Below are 27,081 nucleotides of genomic sequence, written 5' to 3' on the forward strand. Positions count from 1 at the left end.
AAACCAAAAAGAAGCACAGACACGTTGTCGCCTTGACAGGTGAACAATTTTATTGGGTACGGTCAAGCCCTGTTATTTTACTTTTCCTGAAAGATGTCCGTTGACTAAGAAGTAGAGAAAGCGTAGTTCTCATAATAGCAAAAATGCCTTGGATTACTGCATTCCTTCCAGTGTTTATTGTATTTTTCCCCTTTAGACATGTAGAACTCATTGTTCGGACATGAGAATTTTTATTTCCTTTCAGGGGTTTGTTTACATTACGTAGAAAATAATGGCTTATGTAAGATAAGTCAGCTTTACTGCTTCCATCCTTTTAAAAACGTTTATTCAGCGGGAAAATACTAGCTTCATTACCAAAGAAAGAGTAGCAGTGCTACAAACCATTTTTTTTAAAGTGTAGGTTCTCAGTCCATCAGCAGCATGCCCAAAGCACACTGCAGTATGGCTGTGATGAAACAATACAGTTTCTATTTAGTAACAAGATTGCGTTTGCTCGTTTCTAACCTTGTTTTAAAATTGTGACAAGCTAAAACACAATCTTATATGCTTAACAAATTTGCCATCCTTTTATTTATTGTAGATCAGTCTGAAAGATGATGCATTTTTTTAGCTCTTTATTTGCTGGTTTTTAACCAGTGAGTGAAGGCTCTTTTTAACCCTGAGAAAACTTGCTGTCAAAGCCTTTGATTTGATTAAGGGCATCCATCAGCCATCAGGCTTTCATCTTAAAATGAGGTGAACTTAGATAATGTTAGAATAATTGTTCTGGACTGCTGATTCTTACAGTAAAAAATAGCATATGGAGACTTTTTTTCAGCAGATTTGGTGCAGCTGTTCCCCATACCACTTCATTATTGCTTCCTGCACATAAAGTGCTTCCAGTTCTTGAATATGAGCAGGCAGTACAAGGTAAGAAATACCAGCACAAGTTGTTGTGCAGTAGCTATCAGTTGTCTTACCTACTAATAGGAACAATATAGCTTATCCTGAGCTATTTTACACTTATTTACTGGAGAATAACATGCTGCACATCAGCAGTTATTGAGGAATCACGCAGTGCAATGCAAAATTCAAGCTCTAGTTTGCTCTGTGTTAATCTGAATTATTTTTTCCGTCTGAACAGTACAGAAATTGAGGCAAAGCTATGTAGTGAAGCTGCCCATGCATTAGGCATAAATTACTTCAGAAAAATTGTCATCCTTGATTTTTCCGTAAATACTTCAAGACTCTGAATTTAAATCATTGGAAAAATGCTCTTGGAAAAGCTGAATGCTTTAACAAAACGTAGATAACTCACCATTAGTTTTAAATAAGAAAATCAGCACAATACCTTTTTTCATCAAGTATGCAATAAAAACAAGCAAGCTACCTAAAAGCCCCTCTCAGCACACCTTATGTTCTTCTCTCTGCCTTTACCTTCCCACACTTCCACATCCCAGGAAAGGGTATTTTGAGAGTGCCTGGGAGATGAAAGTTGAATTAGTTCTGGTTAAAGAGCTGTGAGAAGGTATAGCTCCCATCAAAACTGGTGTGTCTATGGCCTGATCTACAGAGGTACTTGTGCACTGTATTGAACTTTGCAGCTTTCCCATGGGGGAAGAAGTAGGAGGGGACGGATACAGGCTGGGTAAACAGGTCCTGTGGGTAAGAGGGAGAAGTTGTGTGGTATTGATGGTGGGGGGGAGGAAGGAGAGGGAGGTTGGATGGTTTGTTTCAAGGTAACCAGGTCCTGTGGTCATGCAGGGTTCTTTAGGTAACTACTCAACGCCTTAACTTCTCTCTGGACGCAAGCAGAAGTCCCTATCTTTAACTCTTGCGTTTTCATCCAGGTAGCCCTTCTTGTATCACACAACCTGTAGTATTCTCCAACAGCTCCTCTTTTAAGGTGAAGTTTTATTGCATTAATCTAATCTTGAAGTAAGAAAAATTATGATAATGCCAGCAGCAGCCTCTGTGTATTACAGTAAAGGCCTGCAATGATCATAAAAAGCAAATTCAATTACTGCTATAATGTTCATAGCTGATAGTACCTTAGGAAATAGCAGAGCTGATGGCTACTGGGAAACATACTCTTTTAGGTAAAGTGTTGGCTGTTACATCTCTGTTGACCAAATCATAGGCATATACAGTTGGATGTCATCAGCCTTCTGCAACCCTGTCTGTAACAGGAAGGTATCAATGTGCTATACTACTCTTCTGTAGGGAAAGAAGCAATTCTTCACTTACCCATTACAGTCACTCGAGGGAAAAAAATACTGTGTGTGTGATTCAGTATTGAATCGTTCATGGCATACAGGATTGTAGCTGCCATAACTGTAATGCAGCAGTCAGATGTAGCCACTACCAGATGGACATCTGAAATTCATTCATCTCTGCAAGGTGATTAACACACAAACAGAATAAGGTCTACAGCCAGACTAAAAATCTCAAGAACCAAATATACTGAAATCCTGTGATGTGTCTGATGACAAAAATGTATTTCCTTTGACATTAAGCCAAACCGAGAGGTAACTTTTCAAACAGAAGCCATAGTAGTGCATCATTCAAAGTAATAAGCAGATGGCATAGTGTTCGTAGTCTAAAAAGGGATGTTTGAGTGCTTTGTCTAATCTTGGAAGAGCTAATGCCTAAATTTGTCCACTACTGATGCTAAGTGATGGCTGAAGAAGTGGAATGTACAGGTTGTAAGCACACCTTAGTCTGGAAGGGTTCAGATTTGTATCTTTTATACTTAAGGTACTTCAAGCTGTACAACAACTGTGAAGAAGGGTATAGTAACCCACAGTATCGCTCCTGTTAGAACTGGCCATTCCACAGGTTGGAATAAAGGAGCCAGAGGAAGAGATATCTTTGTGATTCATTCACACTAGAGTAGGAAGAGCTGCATTCTCACTGTTCCTGTGGTTGTGTATTAATTATGCAGTCATTAAGTTGGGGAGAAAAGAAAATGCTAAGTCAAACAAAAAGGCATTTCCCATCTTTGACCTAAGTCTTGTACCTGGCAGTTTTCTTGGTAAGGTATGTATTCCATATACCTTAAGTTACTGTGATAGGATACTGTTACACAGATAGGATGGAGGGGCCTGAATTCTGTTTCATAAAATTTTAAGCATTTTGTTTAACTCTCAGTAGTTACGGAAGGCATGGGTATCTCTGTGTTAGGCTTCACCTTATCTAACTACCAAATACTCATGGTTATGCACGGAAAAGATGTAAATCAATATATAGCAGAATATATTACATCAATATTCAAGATTGCCATAGATTAATCGCCTAGTAGATTGTATTTTAAAGTAGATAATTTCCATGAGTATGTCGTGTCTATACATGCTGTTTCTTTATGTACTACTATGTGGGCTTTGCTCCAAGAGCATTCTAGCAACAAGAAAAGGCGTGTCTGTCTAGAGAGGGTAGTAGTTCTGCTAGGCTCCTGAGAAATCTCTGTGCATTAAAAACAAAGTTTAAATTGGTTTCATTTCACACTCTTCAGTAGGAGATGAAAATGAAGTCTCAGGTATGCCAGTTTTATTACAGTGTTGCTGAGAAAGGCAGAAAACTGTGAGAAGGAGGGAAAGAAAAGCAATCTGAGAAAGCGTAGAAAAGAAAAAAAATTACCAGCAATTAGAGAAAACTAAACCGAGGTACTACATTGTAAACATAAAATTTTACCCACTTCATCATCTTGTTCATAACAGCACTTAAATTTAAAAGCTGGGGGGAATAAAACAAATTAATCACAGAACATACGTGAATCCTGTATTTTGAAGGTACGTTTTACCTCCAAGCTCATAAACTTCCCTACATCTTGTAATTTATAAACACTTGCACTGTTTTTGTGCATTTTACTGTTGGATCATGAGTAATCCATATTCTTTCTTGCTCACTAAAAGCAGCCAAATAATCTCCTGAAATATACCGTGCACGTTTCCAGTGTTTCTAATCCTATGCACAGTCCTATAGCTTCAGTTAGCGTGCTAGATGCTACATTTCCCATCTGTACAGTCACAAAATTACTACCTTAGCTATACAGCTCCAGGCTTGCATAGGGGAGAATTTCAAATGGCTTCTGGCCTGTCCCTTTCAGAGAATTCCTGTATGGAAACCCTGTGTGAGCCAGCCTGCACCACGCGTTGCAGAAGTAGGAGTAGCAGCGAGTGTGTATTACCATAAGTGCTGCCTAACTCTGTGGAGACATTGAATCAACCATTGCTAAATACAGTATCTGTCATTGGAGTCCAGCTAACACACATTCTAGTTTAAAAGACTACAATATTAGGATATCTGGAAGTTAAGAATATTAAGAGATCTTAGCCATTATTTCGGACATACATGTTTTTTTACCTTCTATCCCATTTGTACTAGATATCTAACCTTAAAACTATCCAGGATAACATTCCACATTTTAATTGATGCAGTTATCGCAACTACAGTAGTGCCCTCAGCAGCTTTTTTATTTGCTGCATGTAACTAAAAATACAATGTTGAAAGACATATTTCTGTGTAAGATACATAATCAGAAGTATTTTTACTTTTCACCATAGTGAGAAGTATTTTCACCTTCACTATAGGATTAAAAAAAAAAGAGAGAGACAAAGTTCATGTCAGGGACACTTGCAGATTTATTTTGGCAACCACAGTGGCAAACAGCTGACAGCTAAAGAAACTGGTAAGTTCTGTTTTTCAGGTGCACCATACTGTATTGGTTAATGTTGAATACAAATGAAATGTTTTCAGCCGTAACTTTGTGGATAGATTTAAATTAACCATTCTTCTCATTACTACTAAAACCAAGTACAGCTTGAAATGTAATTGATACATTAATTTAACTTTTAACATATCTGAAATATGAATGTATACTTATATTGACTTACGCTGAGGGATTGCTAGGGGTGTGTTGCTTATGCTTCTTAATGTTCAGTACTCAAAAAGCAGCAGTTCTTGCCCAAGAAGCTTATATTTAAGTGGACAGAAAACATCTAAACAAATTATAAGAAAACTTTGCATTTTTTAAAACCTTCTGGTAATGAGCAAGAAACATTTGTACTGGCTGAGCCTTCTAATAAAATGTAATTACTAACTCTGAAAAATCCAGAATCTTACTTTGACTAGAAATCTCCCCCCCTCCAAAATACTTTATGTATGCCAAGTCTTTATTAAATACAAATCCTTTTTTCAAATGTATTTAATGGTGAAGGGAAGTATCTGGAGTTAAGAAGCTATGAGAAAAGAAAGGGACCAAGCAATATGAATCTTAAAAGCTTCTGGAGATGAGAGAATTGCTCAACAGTGTTCATCCAAAGCAAAGGACGGAGAGCAGTGCTACAGTGGTTGTTGATTACCCACAAAAAGACCATTGTGCTTCCCTGCTATAGTGTGTGCAGAAGCTTGCTCTCTGCTTTATCTGTTCATGGTTATCTGTGCCCTTTTCTCTAAAAAGAAACAGCAGTGTTCAATCTCTTAATATTTTTTATGGTCCTTTTTCACTTTAGAAAGCCTAAACTTTGTTTTGTTTGCAGATGACTTACTGTCTCGCATTTGCTCCTCCTACCCACAGTCTTTATGTTGAGTGTGGGAGGTCTTTCCTGGAATATAGCAGCCACATACGTTGTCGTTATGATATGCCCCAGAGCCCATTTAACAGTCTTCTACTCTTCAGAAGCTATGAAACACTTTGTAGTAAAGTACTTCCAAGTTGCTTGGATGAAAGCCATTATAAAAGTGCAGAGAATTATTGCTTAGGCATTTGGATGAGTTCAGGATTTCCTCATAGAAACAGGAAGCATCCCAAATCTCATGCCATCTTTGTTGGCGTTTGTAGGCTGGTGCATCATAAGTCCCTATTTGACTGTCACTGGAGCTCGAAGGACACATCATAACAATCAGTAAAACATGACTCTTGGGCTCAAAGCCAAAAGGTGAACATTTCTGGGTTGTTAGCTAATCTAGGAGATCTGACTCATTTTAGGCTACAGTCACTTTGTACAAGATCATATGATCTTATTTAGCTAACAGTGTATCTGATTATTATTTAAAATTAGTTCATTGCTTGACTACAGTAATTCATTGTTAGAAGTTTACAAGCACAATAAAGGGTGGAATTCACTTGCCTTACGGTATTCCACTTGAATCTCCAGAAGGTCACTTTTCTCTCATAGTTCCTGTATCACATCTGCCAGCTCTGTGCGGATGTCTCTTACAGCTTTGGGATGTCTGGAGCAGCTGCTGTGAACTGTTGAACTGTCAGCTGAATCTCACTGTAAGCATGCAGAAACATTTTTGTATTAACCACTCTTGCTCTCAGAATAGTCTGAACAACAGCTTGGGTTCAGTATTTTGACAAGAACTAAATTACTCTGTTGAAGGTAATGCGGTCATTCCCTAGCTTTGGCTTTCAGAAGTGTGGTAGTATTTTACGTTCATCAAGTCATTGTGTTGGATAGACCACAGAGTAGAGGGGCAAGGGAATAGGCTGAAAAGTTCACTACAGTGTAGAAGCAAAATGGAGTAACCACCCAGATTTAGATAGTAGTGGTAAAATCAGTGCAGCTAAATTTGAAGTGTCTGGAAATTACACTTTACGCTGTTGGCCATCTCTCAGATTCTAATAAATGTTTATTATTATTCTTAGTTTGAAATGTTCCATGTTTGGTCTCTGATTGTGACTGAAATACAGGGAAGGGAAACCTACCCATTTCCTGTGGATTCAAATGAGTTTTGTACAGATCTAGTTCACATGAGTCTGGATATTCCTGTTCATTTAGAACATGAGAAGTTTCCATGTACGTGTTACAACTTACAAGAAAACTTGCAGAAGATTTTAAGGCCGCTTTCTCTAATAGGCAGCTTAATATTATGGAATGTATTGTATCATTCATAAATAAAGATGGTCACTGAAATGTTAACATTATCTCTTACAGTATTGTATTTGTTTAAAAATATATATTTGAAAGTTTCATGGATGCTTTTCTTCACCTTCTAGGTATTTACATAATGTGTCAAACTAAGAAAGGTTATTGCACTGATTACAGGTTTTTGTTTTTACAGAACAGGTGTGACAGTTGTCTCTGTTTTTAGCAGACACATACCCCCTACACACCCCAAATCCTGATAGGACTGAAGAACTGTTACCCTATCAGCTTAAGGAGCAGAGAAATGCAAAAATAAGTTTCCCAGAGAGTGTACTCCGCTATCCAGTTTGCATAATAATACTGTTTTGTTATGTATTAACAAACAAATATTTAGTCTGGTCTGACAATATGCTCAAAAAACAACAGGTTGTGGCAGGAACTATAAAGCAAATGCTACTTGAGGCAAGGCAGGAAAAAAGTTACCTTGAATTTTTGTAATTCTGTTTTGATTAAAGCCGGTCAGCATGAAAACAGGTATTAAGTAATCCAAATTAGGCAGCCTGCCTTCTTCCCACCCTAGAAAGGTCTGGAAAGTCCCTGTTATTTGGGAAGCTGGCAAACCACTTCTCTGTTGGAGGTGGAGAGGAGGCACTGCTTGACTTAAAGCATTTCCCCATCTCTTAGAATTTTTCTAGTTGCTTTTAAAAAGTCCTGACATAGCCAATCAGATGGCCGTTTTTCATGCCAGAAGGTCTTCCCCTGAGCAAGTCAGTTAAAGTATACATCCCTACCTTGGTTTTCCTTCCAGGTAGTCTACTTATAGCTACCCATGTGATTTTCGTTACTAGAGGCATAATTGATCCTTTGTCCCATTTTGAAGTTTGTATGCACCTGTCTTACAGGTTAGGAGTGAAATCAATTATCCCTCTGGCTACAGATAGATCTTGGTACTTCATTAGAAGTTTGTCAGTGTAGGTGGAGTCCTCTATGTTAGATTGACAACAGGTGATTAGTGGGGGAGTCAGCAGCTTGCATGCTCGGGCTTGTACCTGCTGTTACTTTGATATACTCACTATTTTTGGGTTTGGGGAGGTCTGGTAACAAAAAACAAAAACCAACCAACCAACCAAAACCCCCCAAAACAGCTGAGTTCATTTAAGGAGGAGACTGAAATAGAGATTAATTTGAAAAAAATATACTTGGACTTTTCTGTTATCGCAAGTACAAAATAGAAGATTAGCAATGTAGTAAGATGAGTGAATATTATAAATATTACAAATATATGCAAAATTACCATTTTGCATATAGTATGGATGTAATTCTAATTCAGTTCATATGATTGATGTGGAACTTGATGAATTGAGTAAGTTATATTATTTCATGCTAACTTTGTCCTCACAACAACCAAAAAACTGCTCTTTTGGCTGCTTATGATCAAGAATTCTGTTACATGTGAAATCATTATTTGTGTCTAATTACAGACTTTACCGTTTAGTGGCCTTGATGCCCTTTTGGCTGAAAAGGGTACCTAAGCACAGCAGTCGTAGATCAAAAGTCATTGTATGTATGTAGTGTGATGTAATCCTTCAAAATTAGTTTGATCTCAGATCATGAAATAAAAAATAATTATTGAATGTATTACACATTCCCTCATTTTTAAAAATAAAAATACAGAAGAAAAATTGCAGAATTCCATGTGTGGGGTTGGACTAGATGATCTCGAGAGGTCCCTTCCAACCTAAACGATTCTGTGACTCTCTTCAATTACAAAAAATACATTAAATACCAAATTTTATTGGTGGTCTATTTTTTTATCTGCAATTTTGGACTTTTTGACAGTTGTTTGTTAGAAATAGTGGAGTTTTATATATAAATATATACGGCATTTAGTCCAAATTGTATGGTTTTGTAGCTGTACAGCAGATAATAATATGCTTTAAGTTACATTGTGATCTCATTACCTCTCATTAGTTGTCAAATTACCTAAAATCGCTTTTCATATAACCTACTTGCCCTTTTATGTAAACGTTTTAAGTTTGTATGCCAGTGTGTGGACCACAAACAAGTAGAGAAGCATTTAGAGACATTTCTCCAGCTTCCGAAATGTGAAGTATTTTGCTTCTCCACTCGAAAAATTACACGATAGAACAAAACTAGGAAGACAGCACGCACATCCTTTGCAACATTGTCTTTGCAAAGCTTGTCTGTTAGGTCATGCGCAGAAAACAGCCAAGCAGTGAGACTGAGATTGTATTGACAAGAACAAGATGAATGGCCCCCTGGAGACTATGGGGTTTGTATGCTCGTTTCCACCACCTTTTCATCCTTTTGTACCCCCTTTCTGTTCATATGCAGATTAACTCAAACCAAGTCCTCACTAAATACTCTTTTTCCTTTTAGTTTTGGAAGGTAGATGGAGGATCTAAATATTTATGAGGCTTTTTTCCTCTGGTTTATGATGCACTCTTGTTGAATGTTGAGGAATTACGTTAATGAATGCATGCCTGCACACACAGACACAGAAACCAGGCAAAAGGAAAAAAAAACCACACAAAGCGTTGTCAGCTCTAATGTTGGCTCTTACTAAAACAGTTCCCATGGAAAAAAAAAAAAAAAAAAAAAAAGGCAAAGAGATTTAAAATCTGTTGCCAGGAGAAAAATAAATTGTATGGCTGAGCACAAAAGAAAGAACAAAGTTTCATCTTTGCTTTCCTCAGCTGCAAATGTAACTCTTGTTTCAGCTCTGAATAAATTTGAAATAAAACATGTTAATTGAAAAATGAAAGCTTGTCTAAAAAATCTTAACTGGATTTGTGGTTTTAGTAATGAAGAAAAGGCAAAGCTTCAGTCCTGTACAAATTTCCTTTAACATCAGTAGTAATAAACATGATACATATTTTTTTGTATGATACAAGGTGCAGTTAAATATTATTTGAGTTACAAGTCAAATAATTAAAAGAAACTGGTTTTGCTATGATTTTGCAAACTTCAGTACATTTATTTAGGAGGGTTAGATTTTATGAGACTGAGGGGTCTTCTGGAAACTAAACTGACTTTTTTTTTTAATTAAATACACAGAAGATGCTGAGATTATAGCTAGGTATATTAGAATATGAATTTATTTTCAAATGGGTAGTTCAAAACTAACTTAAGGAACATGCTTTTTATAGATGGAAGAATATATTGCATTAAAATACTAGAACTGAAATATGGTTATATTAATTCTTTTAATACTGTGTTGTCAAGAAGAGTCGTCTCTTCAACCTCTAATCACCTCTACCTTCCTTCTGCCCCTTCTTATTCTCTGATGCACACATAGCTGTGGCGGACAGGGCCCTAACTCATACAAGCAGGACAGTAAATTCTTTCACATTCATGAACCAGGACATGAGATCTTAAAATGTGCTTTTGTGCTATCATTTAAAAACTTAGGGAAGCAACTGCAGAATGTTAGCTCTTAAAGCGCAATAGTATTTCACTGTCTAGGCTCTGTTTTTCATATTTATAATATGCCTATCTGAATTTCATAAAACATTGTCCTAATAAATATGTTTGTGTTTTTATTGTACTTTGTTTTCAAGGTATTCAATTTCATATGTAATTAAATCCAATAAAGCCATCTACATTTCATTTATTTTAGAATTATTGTTTATGATCTTCAAATATTGACTTTGCTATTTTCAGTGACTTTGCCTGTGATACCCAAGGGTTAAGTGAAACACATTTTACTTAGCAGATCCCAAGACACTAAAGTTGTATACAATCCAATAAAAAATTAGTATTTGACAACTAAAATTGCATCACTTTTGTTTAGCCTTTCATCCTTTAACCTGCATCTTTACCCTCTTAATTTTTTTTTCTATAAGCCTACATTGCCAGTTGTGACCACAGATAGAATTTTAGATATTGTTGAAGTACTTAAACCCCTTAAAAGTGATCCAAAAAACTCAGTTTTGTGTTTTAACTGGGGAGATTTCAAACTTGCCTGGACTTGTCTGGCCTGGGCAAACTGAAGCACTTACGTGGGATCTTAGTGAGACATATTTGCAGATCTGTATAATGACTTGCCTCTTTCTTCTGTGGGTGGATTTGCAGGGAGGGGAAGGAGGACTTTAGATACACACATGTACAGGGGACAGTGGGTTAATAAGCAAATGAAGAAAAAGCATCAAGCTGGTAAACGTTGGAGGAAAAGAGCAGCAGGGAGATGAGATACTTGAATAAGCTTTGAAGAAGGAAGAATTGGAAGCAAGGTACAGACAAGCTGGGGAGAAACACTGAAGAGTGATGCGGTGGTAGAGGCAGACATAGTGGAAAGCTTTTGTATGGAGGATGGTAAGGGAAAACCAAAGTTGAGAGAGTCCTTGGCTTAAGTAGGGGCTTTTTTGGCTCCCTTTAAGCTATTAACGCTCCCAAAGAGAGGGGGAAGAAAGTGGCACACAAGGCAAGGTCATTGAAAGTAGTTTTTGGGGGTAGGAAAGGTGGATGAACTATAGGCCTAAGTCAGGGAGCAGGTATGTCGGAGTCTTGTAAAAGGCCTTCATTTGTAACACAAGAAAACTACCCTCACAAAAAAACCCCAACCCAAACTCCCGAACACCCAAACAAAGAGGTGGTAGCCTGCAGGAGTGCCATATTAATGATGAGGAAAGCAATTATATGTACTTTGCCCAAAAGGAAACGGCACAGGAAAATAAAAGAATTTACAAAGAGAACAAGCCTTGAGCTAGACATGGTACACGTGCGCCCACCAGCTGCGTCTCAGCCCAGCACACTGACGATAAGGACAAGGCTCCTTCCCCAGTCTCGGAAGTTTATGTCGAAAGGGACCCGTGTGAGGATCCAGAAGGTCCTGTTTAGACCAAAGGGACTTCTGGCCTATGTATTTGCTAGCTCACATGCTTTAAATGGAATATAGGACATAAACTAGTTACCTAAGACGAGCACTTCTTTTCTTCCTCTGAAACTCATTTGTGTCCATACATTTCTAACCTATTAGAGTAAGTTCTGCTTCCAGAAAATGAAAATGCACAAATGCAATTGCACAAATAAAACAGTAATGCTTTCGGTGGATTCTTAAAGGCAAGACCACAAACCTACCTAGTGATCTTCTGCCTTGTGAAGTTTTACTTCAGAAATAACCAAGGGTAGGAGCACATTCTTCACTCTCCTGAATCAGAGTCCTACAATGGATTCAGACTTTAGGTCTCAGTGCAAAATCCTAATTCCTGGAGGGAAAAAAAAAAAAAAAATACAGGTCATGGAACTGATTGTAAGGACCCAAATTACAGTGCCGTCAGGATTACCAAGCAGGTTAAGATTTCCAACAGTAGAAACTCCCCTTTAGTTGTCTGCTAGACGAAGAACTCGCTTCACTTTTTTTTACTATTTTCCATTGTCTGAATTTTGCTCAAATTCAGAAATCACAAGATATGTAAGAATTAAAAAAAAAAAAAAAAAAAACCAAAAAAACAAAAACACACACCACTGGAAATTGCAGGTAAGTTCTCTAAACACTCATCTTTTGTGGTAAACACTAAAAATGAGCAATCTTCCTTTTTCCTAAGGCTGATTCTGAAGCGCTGTCACATTTTATCTGAAGGCAGTGGGGTGCAGCCATGTGTTTTCAAGAAAAGTACTTTCTTGAGTCCACTTAATCTTCAGGCTGGGATTTTTCCAGATGGATTCCTGCATAAATTTACCTTTTTTTTTTCTTCCCAAAAGAAATTTCCTGCAGCTGAATTACAGCATTTTAACAGGAATCTGCCACTCTGCCTAAGCTATGAGAAGTCTAGCTGTTTCCATACTAGTGTAACAGAGTCATCTCACAGACGGAAGGTGTATCTCCACGGATGGCACTGAACTGAAAGGGAATCTGAAAGGCAATTCTTTTTCTTTTTCTTTTTTTTTTGTGAGTTTGATGTACATGCTTACAGTATACCTCTTTGGTGCCTAAACAATTGATTTAGGTGTATAATATGAAAGTTGCCTGTCTCCTTCTGTACTCACCAATGCCTCAATTTCTGCTGATAGAGCTAGAGCTCCTAGCAGACAGAAAGCCTACAAAGCACTGAAGCCACAATTACCAAAGTGCTTAGAGGTCTAGCATAAGATGTCCCAAGACAAATTTATCAAAAGACATTCTACCCCAACATTAAAAAAAAAAAAAAAAAAAAAAAGAGGTGAGTTTTTTCATCATCTCTGAGAATATCAACATAGCAGGTCTACAAATTTTCTCAAGTTATTATGGGTGATGCATGCTTTTTTCTTATCGCACGTAAGCAATGTTCAGATTAACAGCTCAGATTCACGAGCATAGTTCTATTATGACTCCCTGCAAATCTAGTTTCCAGAAATATTCTTCAGACACCTAACCTTCACGAATTAATTGATGAAGGAACCTGAGCCCGCCTCTAGACACAAAGATGTATTACCTTAGGTACAGAAGTCCTCAAAGGGTTGAGTGTTGTAACAGGAAGGCTGCAAGATGCTGGCGGAGTAAAACAGAACATCATTCCTCCCTGTTACACAAATCAACTCCAGATTTCTTCACAAATCATCAAGAGGTTAGCGGTTGTTCTTCCTCAATATCAACAGTGCCAACTTGGGAAGAAGGAAAGTGGATTTGGGAGCGTTTTCCTCTCCAAGCACAGTATTTTTCTTACCCTGCTTTCTCCTGTTTGAATTTCTCCATGAAAAGGGGGAAGGGCAGAATAACAGGCTTCTGTTTGATAACTGTTTTCTTACCTGTTACTTTTGCCAGCAGAATCTGCACACTTAATAAATACAAAGTGATTATTTGAAAGGCCAAAGAAGATACAGGCAAAACTTGCAGTCTTATGTGGAGAAGAATACAGGATAAACTAATATGGAGCCTGTACTATTATTTCAATACATATTTCCTAGATCAGAACATAATAATTTGGCACCATTCCATTTCTGCCATTTTTTAAGCAATAACCATTGCTAATTTGCTTGTCGAGGATTTTCTTCAGCAAAGTGTGAGAATTTTTGTTTTAAGAGCTGTTGAATATCAGGAATTAAATCAATGAAGGAAGCTTACAGCAACCTCAAGCATCGTTCCTTCCTAAAGATCATTTAGTGTTCCTAAACTGTGAACTGAATTTGTTTGCACAAGCGTAATTCCAGCAAATATCAATGCTCATAAGCTGAATACTAATTACATTATCTGATTTTGGAGCATTCTAAAAGTTTATTTGTGAATCAGTTAGCTTTGGCTTTCTTTCATTTGTCATCTCGGTTTTCACAAAAAAAAAATATCGTCAAAGCTGGAAACAAATTGATTAACATTTTGTGATGTTTGTCTGAGGAAAATACAAGGGTTTGTTTTGTTCTTTAAACACTGCCTTAGTCATTTTACCAGGGTGATTTTTAAGAATAATGTCATATAAATTAGGGTAATGATTTAGAAAGGCACTGGAATGAGACAAAAGGAATCTGGATTTAATGTCAACTTTTGATGCAGATTTTCTGGCTGCATCTCTTCCAAAAAGTTAAACAAACAGGACCAGGACCCAACCGTGATTGTAACACTGGGTGCCCTGGGTTGGCCATGTTCACACTGTTAAGATTTCATCCAACATAGTGTGGTCACCTATCAAACTGTTCCCGGGAAGTCTTCGGGAAAGTGCTAGCTGGCCTTGGGGGAAAACTGTTCTGACACTTGAACAGCACCGGCACCGGATGCACTCCCTGGCACTGCTTAATTTCTCAGGGCAGACGTAATCCTCGTGTGAGTTTGAGCAGAGCGTGGGATTTTTCTACTGTTAAGTGCCCCATCAGCGAGGAATAACTATTTTTCCTTTCTTCTTCTTCCTAGCTGCTACATCTATTTGGATTATAGTATCACTGGTAAAAATCGTCTCTTCCTGTTATGTGTAAGCCATCTATTACAGCAAGATGATAGTTTTAATTTAAAGTTATTAAATAGTATAGAGTATAAAGAGTAACAAAAAGATTGCCAAAATTTAGAAAAGCCTGACAAAAGGAAATCTTCGTGTCCCCCCACAAATATATAAATATTTCTCTAAGTGTGAATCTTATATAAGTGTGATATATAGTTGTGTGTATATACATTTACACACACATACTAAATTGTGCATGTATATATGTATATATATAAAAAAATATACCGTGCAGAAGAGTTTTGCATTACTGCATCCCTCTGCCAGCAGAATTAAGATAACAATCTGTTACACAGCTATTTGACAGAAACGTTATAGTTAATTAGGTGAACTTATTCTTGCATCATGAATGACTCTTCTAAAAACCTGGACCCATTTCCACATAGGCATATGTGACATTTCACTCGAAACTGACAGTGTTTCACAGAGAAAATAGTAGTAGCTAGTCTCTTTCTGTTAATCTTTTGGATTATCCTTTAAGATCAGGTTACATACCATATCATTTAAATTATAGCATGGAAAAAACTATTTATGAAGGATGAAGTTAACCACAGAGATGAGGGACAGCACAAGAAAAGTAGAACCCAAGCATGGGACAGGTGTTTTAATGGCTACATACTTGAGACTGAATTTCCTTCTAACAGTGGTAGCTATATATGAAACCAGAAAGGTAAACAGGAAAGGACAACAGTAACCGCACAGAGGGACCTTGCACAACAATAAAAACAAAAAAAGCAAGCTTGTAAGTTGGAAACTTTAAACCAGGAATTCAGAAACCTATAAATCTTTTTTTCTTTTCTTCTAGTAATCATAGTTCCAAGTAAAATTGGGTGAAATAGCCAAGAAATAAACAAAGTAGCTGTCTAATCAAACTTCAAAACAGCAATCTACAAATACTCCAGACTTCTTCTGGGTTTACCAGTGCTTGGAAGCTCCATCAAGAATGTACATTTAATACCAGCTGCCGACATTTCCAGGGCCAAACGTATTGACTAAATAGTACAGTGTGTGGCAGAACTTCCTCAAGCAATGGTAAATGATGTGACTTTGCAAGCTGATACAGTACATCCTCCCTTAGTCCAGGGAAAGGAGAAGAAATGTGATGGAGCCAAACACTTATTAAGGCCCTTCAGGCCTGATTAAAGTCAAATTGCAGGAAACGTTTACTTTAATATAAAATATGCACAGCAACACAACCTTAATTAGACACACATGTCTCTCAAGATATCAATAAATGTTTCCTTTTTGATAAGTCTGATTTAATAGACTGTAATAACAGGGGAATGTTTCTGAAACATCATTTAAGGAAGTGGGAGAAATAAACAAGCTCAGATATTTAAACCTCAACACCAATTAGCAGAGCATTCTTTAAAAAAAAAAATATCTGAATTTCAAGTTTATTTAGCTTCAGCCAAACACAATAAAGGCTTTGTTTTTAGAATAATTGGTTTTGAAACTTGAGAAACAGCTTCTGGGCATTGCTATCTTTGTTCACAGAAGGCTACATAAGCAGCAAAACCTGTTGGATGTTTTAGGCCTTAGCGGTGAACTCGAAAACAAATTTGAAGACAGTCCTCCCCATCTGAAGGTTTTTTGTTTGTTCAACCTTTGCGTGAAGCAGGAATTGAGAGGTCAGAGATGGGAACTCTTGTGTTGTGCAGCTGTGGGGTAACAGCACGGTCTTCGGCTTAACCGCGCCAGTTCTCAGCTGGGTTAGCACCTTACGAAACCCTGAAGCAAACAATACACGGCATGCGCTTTTAGCAATTTCAAGCAAAGTCTTCTGTGTTCTTTCACAGAAGTACTTGCACTCCCTTTTTGGCCATTTACACCACAGAAAAGCTTTTGCAGTTTGCTTAAAACTGCCAAGAACAAAGCTCCAATATCTCTTCTAAAGGTTTGTGTTCCAATTCAGACATGGAGTGTTTGATTTGTGTTGAACAGCAGCTTGCTGGTTGTATTTCAGAGGTGATGACAGAAGGAAAAACTGTCACAACAAAAGACCTGCAAGAAGAAACAAGGACCCAATGTGTCTCCAAGCACAGAAGAGGGTTGAGGGGAGGGTTTGTGTCGGGAGCCGGTAATGGGTGTGAAATAAAGTAGTGATAACAGATTTAATCCTTAAATCTCACATCATGCCATAACCTTTCTGTGAATGAGCCCAGGGCTGCAGAACAAGGAGATCCCTTTCCTCTGAGATTATATTCTTGCCAGCAAGGTAGAGGAGAATGAGCAGTCCTACACGAGTGCAACCTGTGAAAACGCTTACCTGCATCTATACCAATATTATTTGATTTTCTCAAAATGTTTTCCTGAGTATTGGTGGGCTCTGGTTTTTCCCTTGTGAAAGTGAATGGCCTCAGTTATTCTGCTGAGGTTGAAAGTGAATGGCCTCAGTTATTCATGGGACATGAAGCAAATGATTACTGTTGCTCAGGTTCTTGTAATTCAGAAGTAAGAATATTTGAGCATGAAGTCTAGTTTTTTAAACTAGAGGGAAGATTCAAGCCCACCTGACATCAATGGATATTTTGATTCACTGATGCCAGTATTTCATCCCTAATTATCCAGAACAATGATTAAAATTACAATATCCCTTTGAAAGGGGCTTTTCTTAAAAACAGAAAAAAAAAAAAAAAATCTTTTTAATTCCAGAGACAGTATTTGAAAGGTGTTAAAACTGTTTCTTATATAAATGGTGGCTGACCTGTACAATAAAAATGACAGATATTTCATCTGTATTATTGTTCCTGTTGCATCATAGAAACATGCTGAAATAAAAGACCCCAGAATAAACAGCAATAGAAAACAGAGAACTTAAAACACCAGAAAACTTCACAATATCATTAACTGCAAACAAACTGAGTCTCAAACTCAGCATTTTGTATTTCTTCATGACATGACTACCTTTTTAAAGACACATAAAATCAAAAGCATAAAACATTTTTTTGAAGTGCACATACATGCAGATATGAACTGGGACACTCAAACATATTATAAAAGAAGTGAATTTAAATTTTTTTTATATTGCTTTATTACTGATTATACCACATCAAAGAAAACCCAGCATTTTAGCAATGGTTTTGCTACATTAAAATCAGTGGGACTACCACTACTGTACGCTCAGTGGAAGAGGATAGATACTGCATGATGTCCTAGTAGGTAACCTCTTTTAAATAATTTGGATGTGGTGCTGGATTATGTGCATATTTCCCTTCAATCCACTAGAACACAGAAATGGCCAATCCATCACAAGGCCTTTGATGAAGGGGAGTGGGGGAAGAAAAGGGCTGTAACTTAGGTTCTTGTCACTCCTGGTCTCTATCCTTCAAAAATATTGGGGAAAAAAGGCACTGGTGCTGGAGAGTTTGATTTTTCATAGGTAAATGAAAAAATAACACACAGAGAGGACATTCCCCAGGATCAGAACGTAGAGAGGTTTCTTCTCCTTCCCCCCTCACCACCACCCCCAACCTGCTCAGGTCTTCCAAAATTTAAAAACGACCAAGATGACTTTACCACTTCTCAGAGAAAGCCTCAGTCTCAGCAGATGGGAAGTAGGCCTTTTTTTTCTTGCTGCCAGAAAAACACAACTATTCATCAGGAGCTGTGATGCATCTAAGGAAAAGGAGAGTGAACTGCAAACAGCAGACAGAAACCAAGCAGCAAATTAATGCCGCAGGTGCCAGATCACCTGCAGAAGGCGGCATTCTCTGAAAGAAGGAGGCAAACATTCACCAGTGCGTATCGGGGTCAGGAGCTATGGACAGAAGGAAAGGATTTAGCATACAGCTTTAAGTGAATCCCAACCTTGGCAGCAGCAAAAACGTATCCCAGGAGAAGGGAAGCGTAAAGAACTGGAGCAAATAACAAAGTGAACCCGAGAGGAATTCAGAGGGTAGTGGCAAAGGACACTCATCCTGAAGAGCAGGGATAGAGCAGCCGCAGTAAGCAGGTGATAAATGGAGTGCCAGGGGCACGAGGGCACATGCTGCGGAAAAGAAAGTTTGTAACTGCAGGCGTTTTAAGAATACAGTCATTCATTGAAAACAGTGCAAAGCTCACTGTGTCCGGAGGGCCAGGGATCCGTCCCTCCCTGAAAAGTTAACCCACTTTTCCTTTAAAAGTTACTTTTTTTGGTGTTGGACCATACGCTTGTACACTTTACTGAAACTTTCTCCCTGTTTTGCCTCTATTGTGCAGAGTATAAAGGGCCTATAACTTTCCAGCTGCATTTTTTTACCTGTGCTTCCATTACTAACAAGTCTGTAAATAAACTCTGTGAGACTGCATGCTGCACATAATTAGGATATACCATTAAAAGCAATGGTAGCCCTCTACCCTCTGCTACTGCTTTGCTTATTATATTGCATAGATAATCTACTAGATCTAGCATTCCCTCCTCTCCCACCTACAAGAGACATTTTTCCTCCCTTTTCTAACGTTTCTGTTCCTTCTTCTGTCCCCACAATACCCATCTCACATCTTTAAGTTCCCTTTTTCCACTTACCCTAATATTTCATTGCCACGCGTACCTCCAGAAGAGATATACCTCATCCTTAGCCTTCCCTAACTTTGTTTTATTACTTCTTCACTATTCCACTTCTCACCTTCCTTCTGCCTCTGAGCCCCAGACAATCCCAATAAAGCCTCTCAGGTGGCTACATCTCCCTTATTCCTTTCACCTGCGACTCCAACTTCAAACATGTAATTCAAACAGTCAAATCTACTCAGTTTGTTGTTCTGCTACATCTCTTCTCATTTATCTCACAACTCCTGACTTTCCAAGCTTCCTGCATGATTTCTTTCCTGCCTAATTATCCAGGCTTCTCTCGTGGTGCCACTCTCCCTGAGCTGTGCTACGCCGGTCGGCTTCCCTATGCCACGTGTCCCCTTGTCCCACAATAACATCCACTCTTTTCCCATGGCTGATATTCCTGAAGTGTATATTTTGACTCAACCAATGTCACAGTATTTCCACTGTCACGGCAGCTCTCCATTTGGCTGTGTTGTGCGGACACACAAAGGTTTCAATTGGCATGTCAGCTTGCCAGGGCAAGGATCTTTCTTGAACTTTAAAGGACTTTTTAAGCACATAACAAATGCAGAGATTTTGGCACCGTCTTATTTCCAGAGGCCTTATTTTGTGGAAAGTAGAGCTCAGTGCTTCCTCTCCTCCCCATCTCCTCTTTGCTGTTCCTCCGGTCCATTCGGATCTCCTGGCACAAACGTGATTTCACCAGAGTTGTTCTGCAGTTCTGTAAAATTGCATCAGTCCCAAAGAAATGTAGAGGTTTCTGGGTTGACTGTTACTGCCCGTTATGATAATACATGCTGGCTGTTGTGTCCTAGCGCACCAAGAATTTAAGGTCACATCTTATTGCAGCTACCCCTACTAAAAAGGACTTAAGCAATGGGGAAATAAGGAGTACAAATCAAGAGAGACATGCCTCGTTATTCTTCCACAAACCCTTTATCTTTCCTACAATTAAAATTACACTTTACTGTCTTGGCTCATACTTTGGGTGTTTCTCAACTAAATCTTGTTACAGAAGTACTGTGTCTATGTGTCACAGAGCAGAACAATTAATCTGACTTACATCAGTCACATTATGAAATGGAACCTTAACTCTCTGCCTTTCATCCTGCTATTCAGGAAGGTCTGTATCTTGCTCTACTGAATACAGAGAGAAGCATTTCAGTGCAACATCTGCATAGGCAAGAATTAGAGGTGTAGTTTGTATAATCAGATTACATGGTATTGTAAAATGAAGGCATAATTTAAATAGCTTTCAAAATTTTTTTCAAGGCATACATTACACTTAAAGGATCAATTTCTTCTGCCAATATTTTTGCAAAAAGTTGAATTGCTGATTATTGCAGCCTCCTCTGTGCATCAGATGGAATCCTGATCCCATATTCAGTTTCTCTGTTTTTCCAATAAGTGCTCAAATAACCTTCCCAACAACATACATATTACTCCGTCAGAACAGATGGAGTTTATGCACAACTGGCTTTTTTTTCTATAGCCAATCGAAATGAGCAGCCAGACAAGACAGAAATTTGCTGAAATTCTGAATTCTTTCTGCAGGTTTAAAGATTTTATAAGTTATCATTCATTGATTATGCAACATCCATGGTCACAAGCATCTGTTGGTTGCATATGGGAGTTTAGACAAACTCCTTTTTTTTATGCTACTGCAGAAAATAAGACAGAAGCGTGTAACTTGATCAAAAAGAGGAGCACTACAGCACCTTTGTTTGCAGGATGAGCTCCCTGCCCCCTCTGAACTGGGGCAGAAGCAATCAGTAAGAGAGGATGTACTGTATCATGAACCCCAAGTGCTCAGGGACAGACGTGATAAAGTCAAATTTTCCCAGCTGGGCAGAAACAAGGGGAGCTGTGGCTGAGATTCAGCTCTGGCAACTTACAGGAAGATTATGAACAGTTCATAATAAGCAGAAGTCTTTCTGGCAACTGTTTGCTATGTGTATGCAGATAATCTATCCATTTGGAAAAACTGCAGACCAGGTATATTTCAGGCTCCTGAAACTCATGGATTTATTCCTAATCACCAGAAGACATGTTTATACATCACAGAGCTTTATTATCAGAATTCTAGCCTTCAGATTTCTGCCTCCAACCTCAGCTGTTTGTTTCAGTCCATTCAGCTCTATGAACACTGGAAAAGATGAATAAATCCTATTTTGTACTCTTTCCCGTTCCTGACTATCAAAAACTCAAACCCAACCATTACAAATGCAACATTTACTTAATGGCATGCTTTGTTAAGTAGCACTGTTCAGTCCTTTTGAATATGCCAGGAACCCAGGAAAACAACTTTAAAAAAATTTAGGAAAATTACTCTGACTCATTCAGCTTGTTTCCTTTTTTCTACCATGATGAAACACTGAGCTGGAAGAATGAAGGCTTCCAGGGAGCACTAGGGAATTCATGTCACTGCTGAGTCCATTAAACATATCACTATGCTGTCCTTTTTTTTTTTTTTCCCCAGACTCAGAATTACCAGGTTTTTAGGTTGCTCTTCCTAAAGGTGGAAGAGAGGAACATACTAAAGAAATAATAGCAAAGTCAAGAAAAAATCTATCGCTGAAAAAAAGAAAAAAAAATCCCACAACCTCAAACAGCAGAAAGACAGACAGAATGAATTTAAATCAGAAAAGAAGTTGGGTTGACTTGTCTTGATTCTTCCTGGATTTTCTATCCTGAGTTGAGACAAAGTTCCTTCAGTTCAAAACTCGGCACATTTTCCCTTCCTATTCCACTTTCTCTCACACATAGCCTCCTTCAGATCTCTTCTCCTTTCTACCCTTGTTGTCTGAGTCTAGTCCTGGCTTTGAACTTTCTTTCTGAGTATCACATCTTTATTTTTACAAAGCTTTTCTTCTATGAATCTCAAGACATCTGATCAATTAACACAATAAAGTTAAACTCACATAGACTGGTTTTCAGCCAGTACTTAACCCAAAGTTCACTATTTCTGTTTCAGACCTGAAATCCAAAAACATTTTTCCAAAAATATCATTCGGTCTAGTAAAAGAGATTTATTTCCTCTCTCTTGAAAGGAGCTATTCTTTCGTGAACACTAGCACCAGTGTGCACTTGGACCCAGCTTCTGTATGTTGCTGTCCTGTGCTGTATATTGTATTTCTCTGACTTACATCGTAAATTACTCAAAACCAACACTGTGCCTATGATAAGAATTTTATCAGGGATGCTCTGCAAATAACAGTACTGTGGGAGATCAGCTTTGTCACTGCTTTGCTAAAGTTCGGTACAGCATTTTGCTTACTCATTGTACAATAGTGGCTTGTTTAGGACTAGCCTGATCCAAAAACCACATTCAAAGTTTGTATCTAGATTTTAGAAAAACCCCAAAGTTCAAGGCAAACTCCGAAGTCTGGATGTAGGTTTGTATTCTCACACCCCCCTCTAACACACTGTGGCTCCTGCAGTGCAGTATGCTAGCATTAATGGCTTCATTTCTAGCCAATTTCTTTTCTAATTTAATCTGGCTTTGTTTTAGTCTTTCACAATCCAGCGTCTCTGTTGACACTGCAAGATAGGAGTAAGTCACATACAGAAGGTCATGTTTAGATGCTGCAATATATTGCAGAATACAGACAGAAATAGAAAATGGCAAAGCATGTGCAAAAGTCATCTCATAACTTTGCCAGGGCATTCTGGGTTTTTCTTAGACTGGGTAGTATTTTATTCAAACTCTTGCAGAATACGCATCAGTAATTTTTGTTTTAGGTAATGAATATGGTCTGCTCAAAATCATGTTCCTCCTTCAATATAAACAACCCACAGCCTCTATACCTCCTCTATTTAATCCATTGTAGCAAGTAAGTGGGGGGGGAAGGAGACATTGCAGAAAAATTTCCTAGCTTCTGTTTCTTGACTTCCAAGAACTGTTGGTCTTTTACAAACGAGAGAGGAAAAAAAAGTCTTTGCATCTAGAATCTGCTGGGTGCTAATTTGACATGGCAATGAGATGAAAGTTGGATTCATGCTAGTTTCAACATCAGAGGATTGGAATGTAGCCTACTTAGCATAGAAGTCAAACAAGTCACTGGCAATAGATTGCTTTCCACTTCTAGATCTGCTAAATAAATAGAAAACTAATTAACAGTGTAGTATGGCAGATGTAGCAGGTTTGAATTTCATTAGAGCACTGGCTAAGAACTGAAATAATCGAGAAGTTGTTATATGTCCTAGTGTCTAATGAATCTTTCATACTGTCTTTTCCGTGGGACAGACAAGATACTATTCATGTGCCCTCCGTATAAGAATTTCCTGATATATTTCCACTTAAAATAAGAATGAAAGTGTAAGCCCTTGAAATTATTGCAAGTATTCTTTTCATTTTCCATAAAATTACTTTGATTCTGAAACAGCAGGACTATGTTTCTTTGCCTTGTGCATTTCTGTTCAGCTACTTAAAGCTTATTAAATATGTTTTTCACAGGGCATTTTTATGTTTCATTATCTATAATTCTTTCTCCCTGACAAAAAGTGATAATAGGTTGTACTTCCTGTAGCAGTTAAGAACAGGAATCACACAAAGGAATATCTATACTCACATTCTGAAAGGAAAAAAAAAATTATTTAAGGCATTTATTTTTAGACTTTTTCCCCCTAAACACACATTAAATTAAACTTCCTATATCCAGAATTGCATAACCAGATTTGGCAGTATTAATTAACAATAAAAGTAGTGTTTTGCCCCATAAGAATCAATAAGATAATTATGTTACTTAGGAAATGGTAGTCATATGATTTTGCTTTCAGTGCATAATGAGTAACATTAAGTTCTGTGCAACAAAAAGGTTTTACAAACCAAACCAAGCCCTAGGACCTGTCTGAAATTCTTCCAGGAAAGCCTGACTGAAGCCCTGTAGCAGCTACCTGATTTTACTAACTCTTATGGGTATGTATATATGCTTGCAAACACATACTCATTTAATCAAGAAGCACATAAATTCTTAAACCATGTACTCCCAGGAGGTAGTTTTGGCTGGCATGCAGGAAATACCAGGACCGTTTCTGTATTTTAATATTTGGACCTTGGAACATTTTTGTCACACGCCACATAGCTTCATTACTAGGCAAAAAAAGAATTAAATGTCTTTCAAGTGGCCATTATAAAGCTAAGTGCTGTACATAAATATGCATGAGAGGTCATTATTGCCAAGAGATGATGCTTAAAAGGTTCAAGTGTCTCTTACTAAGATTTTCCTACTTGCTCTATGGCAGTAGAGCGAGTACTTCAAAGGTGTAGTTGCATCTCCAGAAAGTGATTTCTGTTTTTTTGGCTTTTACCTCTTCCTGTTTTCTTGCGGGGTCTCCCAAGGATCCAACATAAGCTCGCGGGGATCCCCAACAGTGGGCTGCTAAGACTGTACGCTGGAAACCATCCCCGTAAGCAGCTGTCCTGCCTTAGGGATTACCTGTACCAGGGCCCCAGCTGGGATCCCTGTCAGTCCCTGGGAAACAGCCGTCACCGCTACAAGACCGGCAGATCACCTGCGCTCCGCAGGCTTCGCTTTCAGCCTCAGCAGAAACCAGCGTCGGAGTCAAGTAGGTGTCTGGGATCCTCCTTTCTACGGCACCACGCGGCTCCCAGCCTGCTGCGCCTTACAGTCCCCGGTCAGACACGTCTGAGAAGCAGCCCTCCTGCTCGCCGCTGCCCCGGCGGCAGGCAGGGCGGGAGGGTGGCAAGGCAGCAGCACGGCTGGCTTACGGACCACCGGCTTCCCAAGAGCAACGGGAGAGCGCAACACAACGGGCAAGGCGTTGAAATCGAAAGAGCAGCCGTGGGTGTGATAGCAGGGCTGAGGAATGCAAACATACACTCCTGGTAGCTTTGGATTTCAGCCTAGTCTTTGACAAGGCCAGACCCAGAAAAGATCGTGCAGTCAGTATATTTAGACACAAGTCTATAGCCTGCCGGGTTTTTTTTTCCAGCGACGCTAGGCAGTTACATCTCCCCGACATTACTGTGGGAGCTGCATACAGTCAGTAGCTGTCTCTAAATCTTGGGGCAGACTCTTATCAAACACTATTTTCAGCAGTTCTGTCATGCACAGGATACCTACAGCGGCAGAAGCTGCACTTGTCAGATGCCGCATTTACTGCGTATTTCCCCTGCCCTTCCCCACCCCCCCCAGTTCTTCCAGTGGGGATTTTGGCTCTCACGTGCATATTAGCTTTGTATGATGTCATTCTTCCAACTGAACAACCCTTTCCAAAATGCTTGTCAAATCTAGAACTGCTGTGGGTTTTTGTCTTTTTTTTTTCTTTCTGAAAACATGCGGGTAGAAGTATGAAATACATATTCCCAGCCTTCACTCCAATGCAACAGGAAAGCTTGCTCTCTCCTCAACAGAGCGTAGCCTGGAGAAGGTGACTACGTGGTCCCTGGCTGATGTTGCTCCTTTTCTGCCAAGGTAGTTAGTCACATCCTCTGTTACAGATGGCTGACTTGTAGATAACCCCAAGGAGCAAATAGATCCTTCACTCCTGATCATAAAGCTAATTTATTCCTATGCCTCCCTCCTCCAAATCTCGGTTTCTACAGTACGACATGATTAAAGTGAAAACCTGTAATTATTTTTCTGTTTAATTTTTTTGCTTATGACTTCAGTCACTTTTAGGGACATGGTCTGTAACCCCTCAGTACCTCTAATTCCAGAGCCATGGTTCAACTTGGGAGTATATTGGTTCTTACTCTCTGGTTAATGCATCCACTTCTTGAGTTATTGTCTTTGCATTGATCTCTATCGATTCAGTTAAAAGACATGTTATCCTCTTTTCCATTTCTGTGAGGGAGATGTGCTTGCATTACGGGACCTTTAATGGCAAGGTTATCTCTCGTGTCACAGCCTTCATCTGCAACGTATTTTACTGATTATTTTTCATGACTAACCCTCAGCACAGAGGCTGCTCAAGAGCTGGAACAATCTACGTGTCTGACACTGTTCAGTATTTTACACTTAGCTAATGAACACACCCATGCAACAAGGGTCACTGCTGGCTTGGACCTATTCTTCAGTGGTAAGGAAGGATGTCGTCAAACCTGTAAATCTATCCAGGGCACAGAAGGAACAACACCCAAAAGTATGCATGTTAATCCAGCAAAATGAAAGCTGCAGTAAAGATTTGTTAACATCGTCTGAGAACAGCAAGGAAAAGAGCAGAGGAAGAGCTGGCAGAAACTTCCCTGCTTTTTTTACAGCCAGATGTTAAGCGAGACAAGTGGAGGTTTTATGCTTAGACAAGAAGCTGTTTGGAAAGAAGGGAAATGACATAGCTGTCAGGAGGTTCACTTCCTCCGCACAAAGGCAGCCTGGTTTCCAAAAAAACCCTGTACTAATGAAAATGTTGCAAATGCAGCAAAAGTAGCAATAGATGCTTTTTTGCTAGCTCAGCAAAAGAAAAGAAAAAAAAAAAAAGGATTGGTTTTTCCTCCTTCCTCAGCTAGAATCACCTATGTTTGTGTGCTAGGACTGCAGTGCTTGCTTGGCAGGCTACGAGCTACCTGTTAGAGCAGAGGACCAAACCTCAGCAAGCCAGTGGCAGCGGCTCCATTACCGAACTGAGCTCGGGACAGCCTGGGAGCTCGTGTCTGAACACTTACTGCAATTTAGGGAAATGAAATTCTGACTCCCAAAAATAAAAAAGGAGAAATGAATCTGACCAGCTTTACATCGATTTAGCTTTCTGCTGGTCTGTGGCATGTTTCAAAGACCAGATCAGCTGCCTTTCAAAAAAAAAAAAAAAG

The sequence above is a fragment of the Aquila chrysaetos genome, chromosome 8 (genome assembly GCF_900496995.4).
Source record: "Aquila chrysaetos chrysaetos chromosome 8, bAquChr1.4, whole genome shotgun sequence".
In the NCBI taxonomy this organism is placed as follows: domain Eukaryota; kingdom Metazoa; phylum Chordata; class Aves; order Accipitriformes; family Accipitridae; genus Aquila; species Aquila chrysaetos.